Source organism: Hyla sarda, unplaced genomic scaffold (assembly GCF_029499605.1).
Source record: "Hyla sarda isolate aHylSar1 unplaced genomic scaffold, aHylSar1.hap1 scaffold_2180, whole genome shotgun sequence".
NCBI lineage: Eukaryota > Metazoa > Chordata > Amphibia > Anura > Hylidae > Hyla > Hyla sarda.
Window position 1 is genome coordinate 1 of NW_026608851.1, and position 18,682 is coordinate 18,682.

At 50.8% G+C, this 18,682-nt stretch overlaps 14 pseudogenes; all 14 read left to right on the forward strand.

Annotated features, from left to right (window-relative positions):
* The first annotated feature begins 225 nt into the window (after positions 1–225).
* Positions 226–345, forward strand: LOC130319956 (5S ribosomal RNA; annotated as a pseudogene).
* Positions 346–2,026: 1,681 nt separating this feature from the next.
* LOC130319937 (5S ribosomal RNA) lies at positions 2,027–2,146 on the forward strand (annotated as a pseudogene).
* A 1,274-nt stretch (positions 2,147–3,420) lies between these two features.
* Positions 3,421–3,540, forward strand: LOC130319964 (5S ribosomal RNA; annotated as a pseudogene).
* Positions 3,541–4,026: 486 nt separating this feature from the next.
* Positions 4,027–4,146, forward strand: LOC130319949 (5S ribosomal RNA; annotated as a pseudogene).
* Positions 4,147–5,422: 1,276 nt separating this feature from the next.
* On the forward strand, positions 5,423–5,542 carry LOC130319938 (5S ribosomal RNA; annotated as a pseudogene).
* Positions 5,543–6,813: 1,271 nt separating this feature from the next.
* On the forward strand, positions 6,814–6,933 carry LOC130319934 (5S ribosomal RNA; annotated as a pseudogene).
* A 3,056-nt stretch (positions 6,934–9,989) lies between these two features.
* Positions 9,990–10,109, forward strand: LOC130319944 (5S ribosomal RNA; annotated as a pseudogene).
* An 82-nt stretch (positions 10,110–10,191) lies between these two features.
* Positions 10,192–10,311, forward strand: LOC130319959 (5S ribosomal RNA; annotated as a pseudogene).
* A 2,665-nt stretch (positions 10,312–12,976) lies between these two features.
* On the forward strand, positions 12,977–13,096 carry LOC130319963 (5S ribosomal RNA; annotated as a pseudogene).
* A 284-nt stretch (positions 13,097–13,380) lies between these two features.
* On the forward strand, positions 13,381–13,500 carry LOC130319950 (5S ribosomal RNA; annotated as a pseudogene).
* Positions 13,501–13,984: 484 nt separating this feature from the next.
* LOC130319951 (5S ribosomal RNA) lies at positions 13,985–14,104 on the forward strand (annotated as a pseudogene).
* A 677-nt stretch (positions 14,105–14,781) lies between these two features.
* LOC130319952 (5S ribosomal RNA) lies at positions 14,782–14,901 on the forward strand (annotated as a pseudogene).
* A 1,081-nt stretch (positions 14,902–15,982) lies between these two features.
* Positions 15,983–16,102, forward strand: LOC130319939 (5S ribosomal RNA; annotated as a pseudogene).
* Positions 16,103–16,778: 676 nt separating this feature from the next.
* Positions 16,779–16,898, forward strand: LOC130319940 (5S ribosomal RNA; annotated as a pseudogene).
* The last annotated feature ends 1,784 nt before the right edge of the window (positions 16,899–18,682 follow it).

An 18,682-nucleotide genomic window follows, 5' to 3' on the forward strand; every position in this document is an offset into this window, starting at 1 on the left:
CACAGTATACAAGGTGAGAAGCTGTCGATGGCCATCCTAAGCTGAACGCGCCTGCTCTCGTCAGATCGCAGACTGCTACCCAGCTTAGGGCCCGGTAAGTACTGGCTTGGGAGACTGGCTGAAAATCCCGGCTGCCGTTGACATTTTGCTCTGTTGCCGCCTTCCGTTCCGATTCCGAAAAAAATTTATTGATGCTTAAATGCACAGTATAAAGGGCGAGAAGCTGTCAACGGCCATCCGAAGCTGAACGCGCCTGCTCTCGTCAGATCGCAGACTGCTACCCAGCTTAGGGCCCGGTAAGTACCAGCATGGGAGACTGGCTGGGAATCCCAGGTGTCGTTGACATTTTGCTCTGTTGCCGCCTTACGCTCCGATTCCGAAAAGGATTTATTGATGCTTAAATCCACAGTTTACAAAGTGTGAAGCTGTCAACGGCCATCCTGTGCTGAACGCGCCTGCTCTCGTCAGATCGCAGACTGCTACCCAGCTTAGGGCCTGGTAAGTACCAGCATGGGAGACTGGCTGGGAATCCCGGGTGCAGTTGACATTTTAATCTGTTGCCGCCTTCCGCTCCGATTCGGAAAAGGATTTATTGATGCTTAAAACCACAATATACAGGGTGTGAAGCTGTCAATGGCCATCCTAAGCCTGAACGTGCCTGCTCTCCTCAGATCGCAGACTGCTGCCCGGCAGATACCGGCATGGGAGACTGGCTGGCAATCCAAGGTGCCATTGACATTTTGCTCTGTTGCCGCCTTCCTCTCCGATTAATAAAAATATTTATTGATGCTTAAATCCACAATATACAAGGCGTGAAGATGTCAACGGCCATCCTAAGCTGAACGCGCCTGCTCTCGTCAGATCGCAGACTGCTACCCAGCTTAGGGCCCAGTAAGTACCGGCATGGGAGACTGGCTGGGAATCCCGGGTGCAGTTGACATTTTGCTCTGTTGCCGCCTTCTGTTCCGATTCCGAAAAGGATTTATTGATGCTTAAATGCACAGTATAAAAAGAATAAAGCTGTCAATGGCCATCCTAAGCTGAACGCGCCTGCTCTCGTCAGATAGCAGACTGCTACTAAGCTTAGGGCCCGGTAAGTACTGGCATGGGAGACTGGCTGGGAATCCCGGGTGCAGTTGACATTTTAATCTGTTGCCGCCTTCCGCTCCTATTCGGAAAAGGATTTATTGATGCTTAAATGCACAGTATAAAGGGCGTGAAGCTGTCAACCGCCATCCTAAGCTGAACGCGCCTGCTCTCGTCAGATCGCAGACTGCTACCCAGCTTAGGGCCCGGTAAGTACCAGCGTGGGAGACTGGCTGGGAATCTCAGGTGTTGTTGACATTTTGCTCTGTAGCTCTGTAGACATTTTGCTCCGATTCCGAAAAGGATTTATTGATGCTTAAATCCACAGTATACAGGGTGTGAAGCCGTCTACGGCTATCCTAAGCTGAATGTGCCTGTTCTTGTCAGATCGCAGACTGCTGCCCGGCAAGTACGGGCATGGGAGACTGGCTGGCAATCCAAGGTGCTATTGACATTTTGCTCTGTTGCCGCCTTCCTCTCCGATTAAAAAAAATATTTATTGATGCTTAAATCCACAGTATACAAGGCGTGAAGATGTCAACGGCCATCCTAAGCTGAACGCGCCTGCTCTCTTCAGACCGCAGACTGCTACGCAGATTAGGGCCCAGTAAGTACCGGTATTGGAGACTGGCTGGGAATCCCGGGTGCAGTTGACATTTTGCTCTGTTGCCGCCTTCTGTTCCGATTCCGAAAAGGATTTATTGATGCTTAAATGCACAGTATAAAAAGCATGAAGCTGTCAATGGCCATCCTAAGCTGAACGCGCCTGCTCTCGTCAGATCGCAAACTGCTACTCAGCTTAGGGCCCGGTAAGTACTGGCATGGGAGACTGGCTGGGAATCCCGGTTGCCGTTGACATTTTGCTCTATTGCTGCCTTCCGCTCCGATTCCGAAAATAATTTATTGATGCTTAAATCCACAGTATACAAGGTGTGAAGCTGTCGACGGCCATCCTAAGCTGAACGCGCCTGCTCTCGTCAGATCGCAGACTGCTACCCAGCTTAGGGCCTGGTAAGTACCAGCATGGGAGACTGGCTGGGAATCCCAGGTGTCGTTGACATTTTGCTCTGTTGCCGCCTTACGCTCCGATTCCGAAAAGGATTTATTGATGCTTAAATCCACAGTATACAGGGTGTGAAGATGTCTACGGCCATCCTAAGCTGAATGCTCCTGTTCTCGTCAGATCGCAGACTGCTACCCAGCTTCGGGCCTGGTAAGTACCAGCATGGGAGACTGGCTGGGAATCCCGAGTGCAGTTGATATTTCGTTCCGATTCCGAAAATTATTTATTGATGCTTAAATCCACAGTTTACAAAGTGTGAAGCTGTCAACGGCCATCCTAAGCTGAACGCGCCTGCTCTCGTCAGATCGCAGACTGCTACCCAGCTTAGGGCCCAGTAATTACCGGCATGGGAGACTGGCTGGGAATCCCGGGTGCAGTTGACATTATGCTCTGTTGCCGCCTTCCGTTCCGATTCCGAAAAGGATTTATTGATGCTTAAATGCACAGTATAAAAAGCATGAAGCTGTCAATGGCCATCCTAAGCTGAACGCGCCTGCTCTCGTCAGATCGCAGACTGCTACCCAGCTAAGGGCACAGTAAGTACCGGCATGGGAGACTGGCTGGGAATCCCGGGTGCAGTTGACATTTTAATCTGTTGCCGCCTTCCGCTCCGATTCCGAAAAGGATTTATTGATGCTTAAATGCACAGTATAAAAAGCATGAAGCTGTCAATGGCCATCCTAAGCTGAACGCGCCTGCTCTCGTCAGATCGCAGACTGCTCTAGCTTAGGGCCCGGTAGGTACTGGCATGGGAGACTGGCTGGGAATCCCGGTTGCCGTTGACATTTTGCTCTATTGCTGCCTTCCGCTCCGATCCTGAAAAGAATTTATTGATGCTTAAATCCACAGTATACAAGGTGTGAAGCTGTCGACGGCCATTCTAAGCTTAACGCGCCTGCTCTCGTCAGATCGCAGACTGGTACAGATCTTAGGGCCCGGTAAGTACCGGCATGGGACACTGGCTGGGAATCCCGGCTGCCGTTGACATTTTGCTCTGTTGCCGCCTTCCGTTCCGATTCCGAAAAGGATTTATTGATGCTTAAATGCACAGTATACAAAGTGTGAAGCTGTCAACGGCCATCCTAAGCTGAACGCGCCTGCTCTCGACAGATTGCAGACTGATACCCAGCTTAGGGCCTGGTAAGTACCAGCATGGGAGACTGGCTGGGAATCCCGGCTGCCGTTCACATTTTGCTCTGTTGCCGCCTTCCGTTCCGATTCCGAAAAGGATTTATTGATGCCTAAATGCACAGTATAAAGGGCGAGAAGCTGTCAACGGCCATCCTAAGCTGAACGCGCCTGCTCTCGTCAGATCGCAGACTGCTACCCAGCTTAGGGCCCGGTAAGTAACAGCATGGGAGACTGGCTGGGAATCCCGGGTGCCGTTGACATTTTGCTCTGTTGCCGCCTTCCGTTCCGATTCCGAAAAGGATATATTGATGCTTAAATGCACAATATAAAAATCAAGAAGCTGTCAACGGCCATCCTAAGCTGAACGCGCCTGCTCTCGTCAGATCGCAGACTGCTACCCAGCTTAGGGCCCGGTAAGTACCAGCATGGGAGACTGGCTGGGAATCCCAGGTGTCGGTGACATTTTGCTCTGTTGCCGCCTTCCGTTCCAATTCCGAAAAGGATTTATTGATGCTTAAATGCACAGTATACAAAGTGTGAAGCTGTCAACGGCCATCCTAAGCTGAACGCACCTGCTCTCGTCAGATCGCAGACTGCTACCCAGCTTAGGGCCTGGTAAGTACCAGCATGGGAGACTGGCTGGAAATCCTGGGTGCAGTTGACATTTTAATCTGTTGCCGCCTTCCGCTTCGATTCGGAAAATTATTTATTGATGCTTAAATCCACAATATAAAGAGCATGAAGCTGTCAACGGCCATCCTAAGCTGAACGCGCCTGCTCTCGTCAGATCGCAGACTGATACCCAGCTTAGGGCCTGGTAAGTACCAGCATGGGAGACTGGCTGGGAATCCCAGGTGTCGTTGACATTTTGCTCTGTTGCCGCCTTACGCTCCGATTCCGAAAAGGATTTATTGATGCTTAAATCCACAGTATACAGGGTGTGAAGATGTCTATGGCCATCCTAAGCTGAATGCGCCTGTTCTCGTCAGATCGCAGACTGCTACCCAGCTTCGGGCCTGGTAAGTACCAGCATGGGAGACTGGCTGGGAATCCCGGGTGCAGTTGCCATTTTGCTCTGTTTCTGCTCCGATTCCGAAAATTATTTATTGATGCTTAAATCCACAGTATACAAAGTGTGAAGCTGTCAACGGCCATCCTAAGCTGAACGCGCCTACTCTCGTCAGATCGCAGACTGCTACCCAGCTTAGGGCCTGGTAAGTACCAGCATGGGAGACTGGCTGGGAATCCCAGGTGCAGTTGACATTTTAATCTGTTGCCGCCTTGCGCTCCGATTCGGAAAAGGATTTATTGATGCTTAAATCCACAATACACAGGGTGTGCAGCTGTCAACGGCCATCCTAAGCCTGAACGTGCCTGCTCTCCTCAGATCGCAGACTACTGCCCGGCAGTTACCGGCATGAGAGACTGGCTGGCAATCCTAGGTGCCATTGACATTTTGCTCTGTTGCCGCCTTCCTCTCCGATTAATAAAAATATTTATTGATGCTTAAATTCACAATATACAAAGCGTGAAGATGTCAACGGCCATCCTAAGCTGAACGCGCCTGCTCTCGTCAGATCGCAGACTGCTACCCAGCTTAGGGCCCAGTAAGTACCGGCATGGGAGACTGGCTGGGAATCCCGGGTGCAGTTGACATTATGCTCTGTTGCCGCCTTCCGTTCCGATTCCGAAAATGATTTATTGATGCTTAAATGCACAGTATAAAAAGCATGAAGCTGTCAATGGCCATCCTAAGCTGAACGCGCCTGCTCTCGTCAGATCGCAGACTGCTACCCAGCTTAGGGCCCAGTAAGTACTTGCATGGAAGACTGGCTGGGAATCCCGGGTGCAGTTGACATTTTGCTCTGTTGCCGCCTTCTGTTCCGATTCCGAAAAGGATTTATTGATGCTTAAATGCACAGTATAAAAAGCATGAAGCTGTCAATGGCCATCCTAAGCTGAACGCGCCTGCTCTCGTCAGATCGCAAACTGCTACTCAGCTTAGGGCCCGGTAAGTACTGGCATGGGAGACTGGCTGGGAATCCCGGTTGCCGTTGACATTTTGCTCTATTGCTGCCTTCCGCTCCGATTCCGAAAATAATTTATTGATGCTTAAATCCACAGTATACAAGGTGTGAAGCTGTCGACGGCCATCCTAAGCTGAACGCGCCTGCTCTCGTCAGATCGCAGACTGCTACCCAGCTTAGGGCCTGGTAAGTACCAGCATGGGAGACTGGCTGGGAATCCCAGGTGTCGTTGACATTTTGCTCTGTTGCCGCCTTACGCTCCGATTCCGAAAAGGATTTATTGATGCTTAAATCCACAATGTACAGGGTGTGAAGCTGTCAACAGCCATCCTAAGCCTGAACGTGCCTGCTCTCCTCAGATCGCAGACTGCTGCCCGGCAGATACCGGCATGGGAGACTGGCTGGCAATCCAAGGTTCCATTGCCATTTTGCTCTGTTGCCGCCTTCCTCTCCGATTAATAAAAATATTTATTGATGCTTAAATCCACAATATACAAAGTGTGAAGCTGTCATCGGCCATCCTAAGCTGAACGCGCCTGCTCTCGTCAGATCGCAGACTGCTACCCAGCTTAGGGCCTGGTAAGAACCAGCATGGGAGACTGGCTGGGAATCCCAGGTGTTGTTGACATTTTGCTCTGTAGCCGCCTTCCGCTTCGATTCCGAAAAGGATTTATTGATGCTTAAATCCACAGTATACAGGGTGTGAAGCCGTCTACGGCTATCCTAAGCTGAATGTGCCTGTTCTTGTCAGATCGCAGACTGCTGCCCGGCAAGTATGGGCATGGGAGACTGGCTGGCAATCCAAGGTGCTATTGACATTTTGCTCTGTTGCCGCCTTCCTCTCCGATTCCGAAAAGGATTTATTGATGCTTAAATGCACAGTATAAAAAGCATGAAGCTGTCAATGGCCATCCTAAGCTGAACGTGCCTGCTCTTGTCAGATCGCAGACTGCTACCCAGCTTAGGGCCCGGTAAGTACTGGCATGGGAGACTGGCTGGGAATCCCAGGTGCCGTTGACGTTTTACTCTATTGCTGCCTTCCGCTCCGATTCGGAAAAGGATTTATTGATGCTTAAATGCACAGTATAAAGGGCGTGAAGCTGTCAACGGCCATCCTAAGCTGAACGTGCCTGCTCTCGTCAGATCGCAGACTGCTACCCAGCTTAGGGACCGGTAAGTACTGGCATGGGAGACTGGCTGGGAATCCCAGGTGTTGTTGACATTTTGCTCTATTGCTGCCTTCCGCTCCGATTCCGAAAATAATTTATTGATGCTTAAATCCACAGTATACAAGGTGTGAAGCTGTCGACGGCCATCCTAAGCTTAACGCGCCTGCTCTCGTCAGATCGCAGACTGGTACAGATCTTAGGGCCCGGTAAGTACCGGCATGGGAGACTGGCTGGGAATCCCGGCTGCCGTTGACATTTTGCTCTGTTGCCGCCTTCCGTTCCGATTCCGAAAAGGATTTATTGATGCTTAAATGCACAGTATAAAGGGCGAGAAGCTGTCAACGGCCATCCTAAGCTGAACGCGCCTGCTCTCATCAGATCGCAGACTGCTACCCAGCTTAGGGCCCGGTAAGTACCAGCATGGGAGACTGGCTGGGAATCCCAGGTGTCGTTGACATTTTGCTCTGTTTCTGCTCCGATTCCGAAAATTATTTATTGATGCTTAAATCCACAGTATACAGGGTGTGAAGCCGTCTACGGCTATCCTAAGCTGAATGTGCCTGTTCGATCGCAGACTGCTGCCCAGCAAGTACGGGCATGGGAGACTGGCTGGCAATCCAAGGTGCTATTGACATTTTGCTCTGTTGCCGCCTTCCTCTCCGATTCCGAAAATAATTTATTGATGCTTAAATCCACAGTATACAAGGTGTGAAGCTGTCGACGGCCATCCTAAGCTTAACGCGCCTGCTCTCGTCAGATCGCAGACTGGTACAGATCTTAGGGCCCGGTAAGTACTGGCATGGGACACTGGCTGGGAATCCCGGCTGCCGTTGACATTTTGCTCTGTTGCCGCCTTCCGTTCCGATTCCGAAAAGGATTTATTGATGCTTAAATGCACAGTATAAAGTGCGAGAAGCTGTCAACGGCCATCCTAAGCTGAACGCGCCTGCTTTCGTCAGATCGCAGACTGCTACCCAGCTTAGGGCACGGGAACTACCAGCATGGGAGACTGGCTGGGAATCCCAGGTGTCGTTGACATTTTGCTCTGTTGCCGCCTTACGCTCCGATTCCGAAAAGGATTTATTGATGCTTAAATCCACAGTATACAGGGTGTGAAGATGTCTATGGCCATCCTAAGCTGAATGCGCCTGTTCTCGTCAGATCGCAGACTGCTACCCAGCTTCGGGCCTGGTAAGTACCAGCAAGGGAGACTGGCTGGGAATCCCGGGTGCAGTTGACATTTTGCTCTGTTTCTGCTCCGATTCCGAAAATTATTTATTGATGCTTAAATCCACAGTATACAAAGTGTGAAGCTGTCAACGGCCATCCTAAGCTGAACGCGCCTGCTCTCGTCAGATTGCAGACTGCTACCCAGCTTAGGTCCTGGTAAGTACCAGCATGGGAGACTGGCTGGGAATCCCGGGTGCAGTTGACATTTTAATCTGTTGCCGCCTTCCGCTCCGATTCGGAAAAGGATTTATTGATGCTTAAATCCACAATACACAGGGCGTGAAGCTGTCAACGGCCATCCTAAGCTGAACGCACCTGCTCTCGTCAGATCGCAGACTGCTACCCAACTTAGGGCCCAGTAAGTACCGGCATGGGAGACTGGCTGGGAATCACAGGTGCAGTTGACATTCTGCTCTGTTGCCGCCTTCCGTTCCGATTCCGAAAAGGATTTATTGATGCTTAAATGCACAGTATAAAAAGCATGAAGCTGTCAATGGCCATCCTAAGCTGAACGCGCCTGCTCTCGTCAAATCGCAGACTGCTATCCAGCTTAGGGCCCAGTAAGTACCGGCATGGGAGACTGGCTGGGAATCCCGGGTGCAGTTGACATTTTGCTCTGTTGCCGCCTTCCGTTCCGATTCCGAGAAGGATTTATTGATGCTTAAATGCACAGTATAAAAAGCATGAAGCTGTCAATGGCCATCCTAAGCTGAACGCGCCTGCTCTCGTCAGATCGCAGACTGCTACCCAGCTTAGGGCCCAGTAAGTACCGGCATGGAAGACTGGCTGGGAATCCCGGGTGCAGTTGACATTTTGCTCTGTTGCCGCCTTCCGTTCCGATTCCGAAAAGGATTTATTGATGCTTAAATGCACGGTATAAAAATCATGAAGCTGTCAATGGCAATCCTAAGCTGAACGCGCCTGCTTTCGTCAGATCGCAGACTGCTATCTAGCTTAGGGCGCGGTAAGTACTGGCATGGGAGACTGGCTGGGAATCCCGGTTGCCGTTGACATTTTGCTCTATTGCTGCCTTCCGCTCCGATTCCGAAAATAATTTATTGATGCTTAAATCCACAGTATACAAGGTGTGAAGCTGTCGACGGCCATCCTAAGCTTAACGCGCCTGCTCTCGTCAGATCACAGACTGGTACAGATCTTAGGGCCCGGTAAGTACCGGCATGGGACACTGGCTGGGAATCCCGGCTGCCGCTGACATTTTGCTCTGTTGCCGCCTTCCGTTCCGATTCCGAAAATGATTTATTGATGCTTAAATCCACAATACACAGGGTGTGAAGCTGTCAACGGCCATCCTAAGCCTGAACGTGCCTGCTCTCCTCAGATCGCAGACTACTGCCCGGCAGTTACCGGCATGGGAGACTGGCTGGCAATCCAAGGTGCCATTGACATTTTGCTCTGTTGCCGCCTTCCTCTCCGATTAATAAAAATATTTATTGATGCTTAAATTCACAATATACAAGGCGTGAAGATGTCAACGGCCATCCTAAGCTGAACGCGCCTGCTTTCATCAGATTGCAGACTGCTACCTAGCTTAGGGCCCGGTAAGTACTGGCATGGGAGACTGGCTGGGAATCCCGGTTGCCGTTGACATATTGCTCTATTGCTGCCTTCCGCTCCGATTCCGAAAATAATTTATTGATGCTTAAATCCACAGTATACAAGGTGTGAAGCTGTCGACGGCCATCCTAAGCTTAACGCGCCTGCTCTCGTCAGATCGCAGACTGGCACAGATCTTAGGGCCCGGTAAGTACCGGCATGGGACACTGGCTGGGAATCCCGGCTGCCGTTGACATTTTGCTCTGTTGCCGCCTTCCGTTCCGATTCCGAAAAGGATTTATTGATGCTTAAATGCACAGTATACAGGGTGTGAAGCTGTCAACGGCCATCCTAAGCTGAACGCGCCTGCTCTCGTCAGATCGCAGACTGATACCCAGCTTAGGGCCTGGTAAGTACCAGCATGGTAGACTGGCTGGAATCCCGGGTGCAGTTGACATTTTAATCTGTTGCCGCCTTCCGCTCCGATTCCGAAAAGGATTTATTGATGCTTAAATCCACAATATACAGGGTGTGAAGCTGTCAATGGCCATCCTAAGCTGAACGTGTCTGCTCTCCTCAGATCGCAGACTGCTGCCCGGCAGATACCGGCGTGGGAGACTGGCTGGCAATCCAAGGTGCCATTGACATTTTGCTCTGTTGCCGCCTTCCTCTCCGATTATTAAAAATATTTATTGATGCTTAAATCCACAGTATACAAAGTGTGAAGCTGTCAACGGCCATCCTAAGCTGAACGCGCCTGCTCTCGTCAGATCGCAGACTGCTACCCAGCTTAGGGCCTGGTAAGTACCAGCATGGGAGACTTTCTGGGAATCCCGGGTGCAGTTGACATTTTAATCTGTTGCCGCCTTCCGCTCCGATTCGGAAAAGGAATTATTGATGCTTAAATGCACAGTATAAAGGGCGTGAAACTGTCAACGGCCATCCTAAGCTGAACGCGCCTGCTCTCGTCAGAACGCAGACTGCTACCCAGCTTAGGGCCCGGTAAGTACCAGCATGGGAGACTGGCTGGGAATCCCAGGTGTTGTTGACATTTTGCTCTGTAGCCGCCTTCCGCTCCGATTCCGAAAAGGATTTATTGATGCTTAAATGCACTGTATACAGGTTGTGAAGCCGTCTACGGCTATCCTAAGCTGAATGTGCCTGTTCTTGTCAGATTGCAGACTGCTGCCTGGCAAGTACAGGCATGGGAGACTGGATGGCAATCCAAGGTGCTATTGACATTTTGCTCTGTTGCCGCCTTCCTCTCCGATTCCGAAAAGGATTTATTGATGCTTAAATGCACAGTATAAAAAGCATGAAGCTACTAATGGCCATCCTAAGCTGAACGCGCCTGCTCTCGTCAGATCGCAGACTGCTACCCAGCTTAGGGCCCGGTAAGTACTGGCATGGGAGACTGGCTGGGAATCCCGGGTGCCGTTGACATTTTGCTCTATTGCTGCCTTCCGCTCCGATTCCGAAAAGAATTTATTGATGCTTAAATCCACAGTATACAAGGTGTGAAGCTGTCGACGGCCATCCTAAGCTTAACGTGCCTGCTCTTGTCAGATAGCAGACTGGTACAGATCTTAGGGCCCGGTAAGTACCGGCATGGGACACTGGCTGGGAATCCCGGCTGCCGTTGACATTTTGCTCTGTTGCCGCCTTCCGTTCCGATTCCGAAAAGGATTTATTGATGCTTAAATCCACTGTATACAGGTTGTGAAGCCGTCTACGGCTATCCTAAGCTGAATGTGCCTGTTCTTGTCAGATCGCAGACTGCTGCCCGGCAAGTACCAGCATGGGAGACTGGCTGGCAATTCAAGGTGCCATTGACATTTTGCTCTGTTGCCGCCTTCCTCTCCGATTAATAAAAATATTTATTGATGCTTAAATCCACAATATACAAGGCGTGAAGATGTCAACGGCCATCCTAAGCAGAACGCACCTGCTCTCGTCAGATCGCAGACTGCTACCCAGCTTAGGGCACAGTAAGTACCGGCATGGGAGACTGGCTGGGAATCCCGGGTGCAGTTGACATTTTAATCTGTTGCCGCCTTCCGCTCCGATTCCGAAAAGGATTTATTGATGCTTAAATGCACAGTATAAAAAGCATGAAGCTGTCAATGGCCATCCTAAGCTGAACGCGCCTGCTCTCGTCAGATCGCAGACTGCTCTAGCTTAGGGCCCGGTAGGTACTGGCATGGGAGACTGGCTGGGAATCCCGGTTGCCGTTGACATTTTGCTCTATTGCTGCCTTCCGCTCCGATTCCGAAAAGAATTTATTGATGCTTAAATCCACAGTATACAAGGTGTGAAGCTGTCGACGGCCATCCTAAGCTTAACGCGCCTGCTCTCGTCAGATCGCAGACTGGTACAGATCTTAGGGCCCGGTAAGTACCGGCATGGGACACTGGCTGGGAATCCCGGCTGCCGTTGACATTTTGCTCTGTTGCCGCCTTCCGTTCCGATTCGGAAAAGGATTAATTGATGCTTAAATCCACAATACACAGGGTGTGCAGCTGTCAACGGCCATCCTAAGCCTGAACGTGCCTGCTCTCCTCAGATCGCAGACTACTGCCCGGCAGTTACCGGCATGAGAGACTGGCTGGCAATCCTAGGTGCCATTGACATTTTGCTCTGTTGCCGCCTTCCTCTCCGATTAATAAAAATATTTATTGATGCTTAAATCCACAATATACAAGGCGTGAAGATGTCAACGGCCATCCTAAGCTGAACGCGCCTGCTCTCGTCAGATCGCAGACTGCTACCCAGCTTAGGGCCCAGTAAGTACCGGCATGGGAGACTGGCTGGGAATCCCGGGTGCAGTTGACATTATGCTCTGTTGCCGCCTTCCGTTCCGATTCCGAAAAGGATTTATTGATGCTTAAATGCACAGTATAAAAAGCATGAAGCTGTCAATGGCCATCTTAAGCTGAACGCGCCTGCTCTCGTCAGATCGCAGACTGCTACCCAGCTTAGGGCCCAGTAAGTACTTGCATGGAAGACTGGCTGGGAATCCCGGGTGCAGTTGACATTTTACTCTGTTGCCGCCTTCCGTTTCGATTCCGAATAGGATTTATTGATGCTTAAATGCACGGTATAAAAATCATGAAGCTGTCAATGGCCATCCTAAGCTGAACGCGCCTGCTTTCGTCAGATTGCAGACTGCTACCTAGCTTAGGGCCCGGTAAGTACTGGCATCGGAGACTGGCTGGGAATCCCGGGTGCCGTTGATATTTTGCTCTATTGCTGCCTTCCGCTCCGATTCCGAAAATAATTTATTGATGCTTAAATCCACAGTATACAAGGTGTGAAGCTGTCGACGGCCATCCTAAGCTTAACGCGCCTGCTCTCGTCAGATCGCAGACTGGTACAGATCTTAGGGCCCGGTAAGTACCGGCATGGGACACTGGCTGGGAATCCCGGCTGCCGTTGACATTTTGCTCTGTTGCCGCCTTCCGTTCCGAAAAGGATTTATTGATGCTTAAATGCACAGTATACAAAGTGTGAAGCTGTCAACGGCCATCCTAAGCTGAACGCGCCTGCTCTCGACAGATCGCAGACTGATACCCAGCTTAGGGCCTGGTAAGTACCAGCATGGGAGTCTGGCTGGGAATCCCGGCTGCCGTTGACATTTTGCTCTGTTGCCGCCTTCCGTTCCGATTCCGAAAAGGATTTATTGATGCCTAAATGCACAGTATAAAGGGCGAGAAGCTGTCAACGGCCATCCTAAGCAGAACGCGCCTGCTCTCGTCAGATCGCAGACTGCTACCCAGCTTAGGGCCCGGTAAGTACCAGCATGGGAGACTGGCTGGGAATCCCAGGTGTCGTTGACATTTTGCTCTGTTGCCGCCTTACGCTCCGATTCCGAAAAGGATTTTTTGATGCTTAAATGCACAGTATACAAAGTGTGAAGCTGTCAACGGCCATCCTAAGCTGAACGCGCCTGCTCTCGTCAGATCGCAGACTGCTACCCAGCTTAGGGCCTGGTAAGTACCAGCATGGGAGACTGGCTGGAAATCCCGGGTGCAGTTGACATTTTAATCTGTTGCCGCCTTCCGCTTCGATTCGGAAAATAATTTATTGATGCTTAAATCCACAATATAAAGAGCGTGAAGCTGTCAACGGCCATCCTAAGCTGAACGCGCCTGCTCTCGTCAGATCGCAGACTGATACCCAGCTTAGGGCCTGGTAAGTACCAGCATGGGAGACTGGCTGGGAATCCCAGGTGTCGTTGACATTTTGCTCTGTTGCCGCCTTACGCTCCGATTCCGAAAAGGATTTATTGATGCTTAAATCCACAGTATACAGGGTGTGAAGATGTCTATGGCCATCCTAAGCTGAATGCGCCTGTTCTCGTCAGATCGCAGACTGCTACCCAGCTTCGGACCTGGTAAGTACCAGCATGGGAGACTGGCTGGGAATCCCGGGTGCAGTTGCCATTTTGCTCTGTTTCTGCTCTGATTCCGAAAATAATTTATTGATGCTTAAATCCACAGTATACAAGGTGTGAAGCTGTCGACGGCCATCCTAAGCTTAACGCGCCTGCTCTCGTCAGATCGCAGACTGGTACAGATCTTAGGGCCCGGTAAGTACCGGCATGGGACACTGGCTGGGAATCCTGGCTGCCGTTGACATTTTGCTCTGTTGCCGCCTTCCGTTCCGTTCCGATTCCGAAAAGGATTTATTGATGCCTAAATGCACAGTATAAATAGCGAGAAGCTGTCAACGGCCATCCTAAGCTGAACGCGCCTGCTCTCGTCAGATCGCAGACTGCTACCCAGCTTAGGGCCCGGTAAGTACCAGCATGGGAGACTGGCTGGGAATCTCAGGTGTCGTTGACATTTTGCTCGGTTGCCGCCTTCCGCTCGGATTCTGAAAAGGTTTTATTGATGCTTAAATCCACAGTATATAGGGTGTGAAGATGTCTATGGCCATCCTAAGCTGAATGCGCCTGTTCTCGTCAGATCGCAGACTGCTACCCAGCTTCGGGCCTGGTAAGTACCAGCATGGGAGACTGGCTGGGAATCCCGGGTGCAGATGACAATTTAATCTGTTGCCGCCTTCCGCTCCGATTCGGAAAAGGATTTATTGATGCTTAAATCCACAATACACAGGGTGTAAAGCTGTCAACGGCCATCCTAAGCCTGAATGTGCCTGCTCTCCTCAGATCGCAGACTGCTGCCCGGCAGTTACCATCATGGGAGACTGGCTGGCAATCCAAGGTGCCATTGACATTTTGCTCTGTTGCCGCCTTCCTCTCCGATTAATAAAAATATTTATTGATGCTTAAATCCACAATATACAAGGCGTGAAGATGTCAACGGCCATGCTAAGCTGAACGCGCCTGCTCTCGTCAGATCGCAGACTGCTGCCCAGCTTAGGGCCCAGTAAGTACCGGCATGGGAGACTGGCTGGGAATGCCGGGTGCAGTTGACATTATGCTCTGTTGCCGCCTTCCGTTCCGATTCCGAAAAGGATTTATTGATGCTTAAATGCACAGTATAAATAGCATGAAGCTGTCAATGGCCATCCTAAGCTGAACGCGCCTGCTCTCGTCAGATCGCAGACTGCTACCCAGCTTAGGGCCCGGTAGGTACTGGCATGGGAGACTGGCTGGGAATCCCAGGTGCCGTTGACATCTTGCTCTATTGCTGCCTTCCGCTCCGATTCCGAAAATAATTTATTGATGCTTAAATCCACAGTATACAAGGTGTGAAGCTGTCGACGGCCATCCTAAGCTCAACGCGCCTGCTCTCGTCAGATCGCAGACTGGTACAGATCTTAGGGCCTGGTAAGTACCAGCATGGGAGACTGGCTGGGAATCCCGGGTGCAGTTGACATTTTAATCTGTTGCCGCCTTCCGCTCCGATTCGGAAAAGGATTTATTGATGCTTAAATCCACAATATAAAGGGCGTGAAGCTGTCAACGGCCATCCTAAGCTGAACGTGCCTGCTCTCGTCAGATCGCAGACTGCTACCCAGATTAGGGCCCGGTAAGTACCAGCATGGGAGACTGGCTGGGAATCCCAGGTGTTGTTGACATTTTGCTCTGTAGCCGCCTTCCACTCCGATTCCGAAAAGGATTTATTAATGCTTAAATCCACAGTATACAGGGTGTGAAGCCGTCTACGGCTATCCTAAGCTGAATGTGCCTGTTCTTGTCAGATCGCAGACTGCTGCCCAGCAAGTACGGGCATGGGAGACTGGCTGGCAATCCAAGGTGCTATTGACATTTTGCTCTTTTGCCGCCTTCCTCTACGATTCCGAAAAGGATTTATTGATGCTTAAATCCACAGTATACAAGGTGTGAAGCTGTCGACGGCCATCCTAAGCTTAACGCGCCTGCTCTTGTCAGATCGCAGACTGGTACAGATCTTAGGGCCCGGTAAGTACCGGCATGGGACACTGGCTGGGAATCCCGGCTGCCGTTGACATTTTGCTCTGTTGCCGCCTTCCGTTTCCGATTCCGAAAAGGATTTATTGATGCTTAAATGCACAGTATACAAAGTGTGAAGCTGTCAACAGCCATCCTAAGCTGAACGCGCCTGCTCTCGTCAGATCGCAGACTGATACCCAGCTTAGGGCCTGGTAAGTACCAGCATGGGAGACTGGCTGGGAATCCCGGGTACAGTTGACATTTTAATCTGTTGCCACCTTCCGCTCCAATTCGGAAAAGGATTTATTGATGCTTAAATCCACAGTATACAGGGCGTGAAGCTGTCAACGGCCATCCTAAGCTGAACGCGCCTGCTCTCGTCAGATCGCAGACTGCTACCCAGCTTAGGGCCCGGTAAGTACCAGCATGGGAGACTGGCTGGGAATCCCAGGTGTTGTTGACATTTTGCTCTGTAGCCGCCTTCCGCTTCGATTCCGAAAAGGATTTATTGATGCTTAAATCCACAGTATACAGGGTGTGAAGCCGTTCACGGCTATCCTAAGCTGAATGTGCCTGTTCTTGTCAGATCGCAGACTGCTGCCCGGAAAGTACGGGCATGGGAGACTGGCTGGCAATCCAAGGTGCTATTGACATTTTGCTCTGTTGCCGCCTTCCTCTCCGATTCCGAAAAGGATTTATTGATGCTTAAATGCACAGTATAAAAAGCATGAAGCTGTCAATGGCCATCCTAAGCTGAACGTGCCTGCTCTCCTCAGATCGCAGACTGCTACCCAGCTTAGGGCCCGGTAAGTACTGGCATGGGAGACTGGCTGGGAATCCCAAGTGCCGTGGACATTTTGCTCTATTGCTGCCTTCCGCTCCGATTCCGAAAAGAATTTATTGATGCTTAAATCCACAGTATACAAGGTGTGTAGCTGTCGACGGCCATCCTAAGCTTAACGCGCCTGCTCTCGTCAGATCGCAGACTGGTACAGATCTTAGGGCCCGGTAAGTACCGGCATGGGAAACTGGCTGGGAATCCCGGCTGCCGTTGACATTTTGCTCTGTTGCCGCCTTCCGTTCCGATTCTGAAAAGGATTTATTGATGCTTAAATGCACAGTATACAAAGTGTGAAGCTGTCAACGGCCATCCTAAGCTGAACGCGCCTGCTCTCGTCAGATCGCAGACTGCTACCCAGCTTAGGGCCCGGTAAGTACCAGCATGGGAGACTGGCTGGGAATCCCAGGTGTTGTTGACATTTTGCTCTGTAGCCGCCTTCCGCTCCGATTCCGAAAAGGCTTTATTGATGCTTAAATCCACAGTATACAGGGTGTGAAGCAGTCTACGGCTATCCTAAGCTGAATGTGCCTGTTCTTGTCAGATCGCAGACTGCTGCCCGGCAAGTGCGGGCATGGGAGACTGGCTGGCAATCCAAGTTGCTATTGACATTTTGCTCTGTTGCCGCCTTCCTCTCCGATTCCGAAAAGGATTTATTGATGCTTTAATGCACAGTATAAAAAGCATGAAGCTGTCAATGGCCATCCTAAGCTGAACGCGCCTGCTCTCGTCAGATCACAGACTGCTACCCAGCTTAGGTCCCGATAAGTACTGGCATGGGAGACTGGCTGGGAATCCCGGGTGCCGTTGACATTTTGCTCTATTGCTGCCTTCCGCTCCGATTCCGAAAAGAATTTATTGATGCTTAAATCCACAGTATACAAGGTGTGAAGCTGTCGACGGCCATCCTAAGCTTAACGCGCCTGCTCTTGTCAGATCGCAGACTGGTACAGATCTTAGGGCCCGGTAAGTACCGGCATGGGACACTGGCTGGGAATCCCGGCTGCCGTTGACATTTTGCTCAGTTGCCGCCTTCCGTTTCCGATTCCGAAAAGGATTTATTGATGCTTAAATGCACAGTATACAAAGTGTGAAGCTGTCAACGGCCATCCTAAGCTGAACGCGCCTGCTCTCGTCAGATCGCAGACTGATACCCAGCTTAGGGCCTGGTAAGTACCAGCATGGGAGACTGGCTGGGAATCCCGGGTGCAGTTGACATTTTAATCTGTTGCCACCTTCCGCTCCAATTCGGAAAAGGATTTATTGATGCTTAAATCCACAGTATACAGGGCGTGAAGCTGTCAACGGCCATCCTAAGCTGAACGCGCCTGCTCTCGTCAGATCGCAGACTGCTACCCAGCTTAGGGCCCGGTAAGTACCAGCATGGGAGACTGGCCCGGAATCCCAGGTGTTGTTGACATTTTGCTCTGTAGCCGCCTTCCGCTTCGATTCCGAAAAGGATTTATTGATGCTTAAATCCACAGTATACAGGGTGTGAAGCCGTTCACGGCTATCCTAAGCTGAATGTGCCTGTTCTTGTCAGATCGCAGACTGCTGCCCGGAAAGTACGGGCATGGGAGACTGGCTGGCAATCCAAGGTGCTATTGACATTTTGCTCTGTTGCCGCCTTCCTCTCCGATTCCGAAAAGGATTTATTGATGCTTAAATGCACAGTATAAAAAGCATGAAGCTGTCAATGGCCATCCTAAGCTGAACGTGCCTGCTCTCGTCAGATCGCAGACTGCTACCCAGCTTAGGGCCCGGTAAGTACTGGCATGGGAGACTGGCTGGGAATCCCAAGTGCCGTGGACATTTTGCTCTATTGCTGCCTTCCGCTCCGATTCCGAAAAGAATTTATTGATGCTTAAATCCACAGTATACAAGGTGTGTAGCTGTCGACGGCCATCCTAAGCTTAACGCGCCTGCTCTCGTCAGATCGCAGACTGGTACAGATCTTAGGGCCCGGTAAGTACCGGCATGGGACACTGGCTGGGAATCCCGGCTGCCGTTGACATTTTGCTCTGTTGCCGCCTTCCGTTCCGATTCTGAAAAGGATTTATTGATGCTTAAATGCACAGTATACAAAGTGTGAAGCTGTCAACGGCCATCCTAAGCTGAACGCGCCTGCTCTCGTCAGATCGCAGACTGCTACCCAGCTTAGGGCTTGTTAAGTACCAGCATGGGAGACTGGCTGGGAATCCCGGG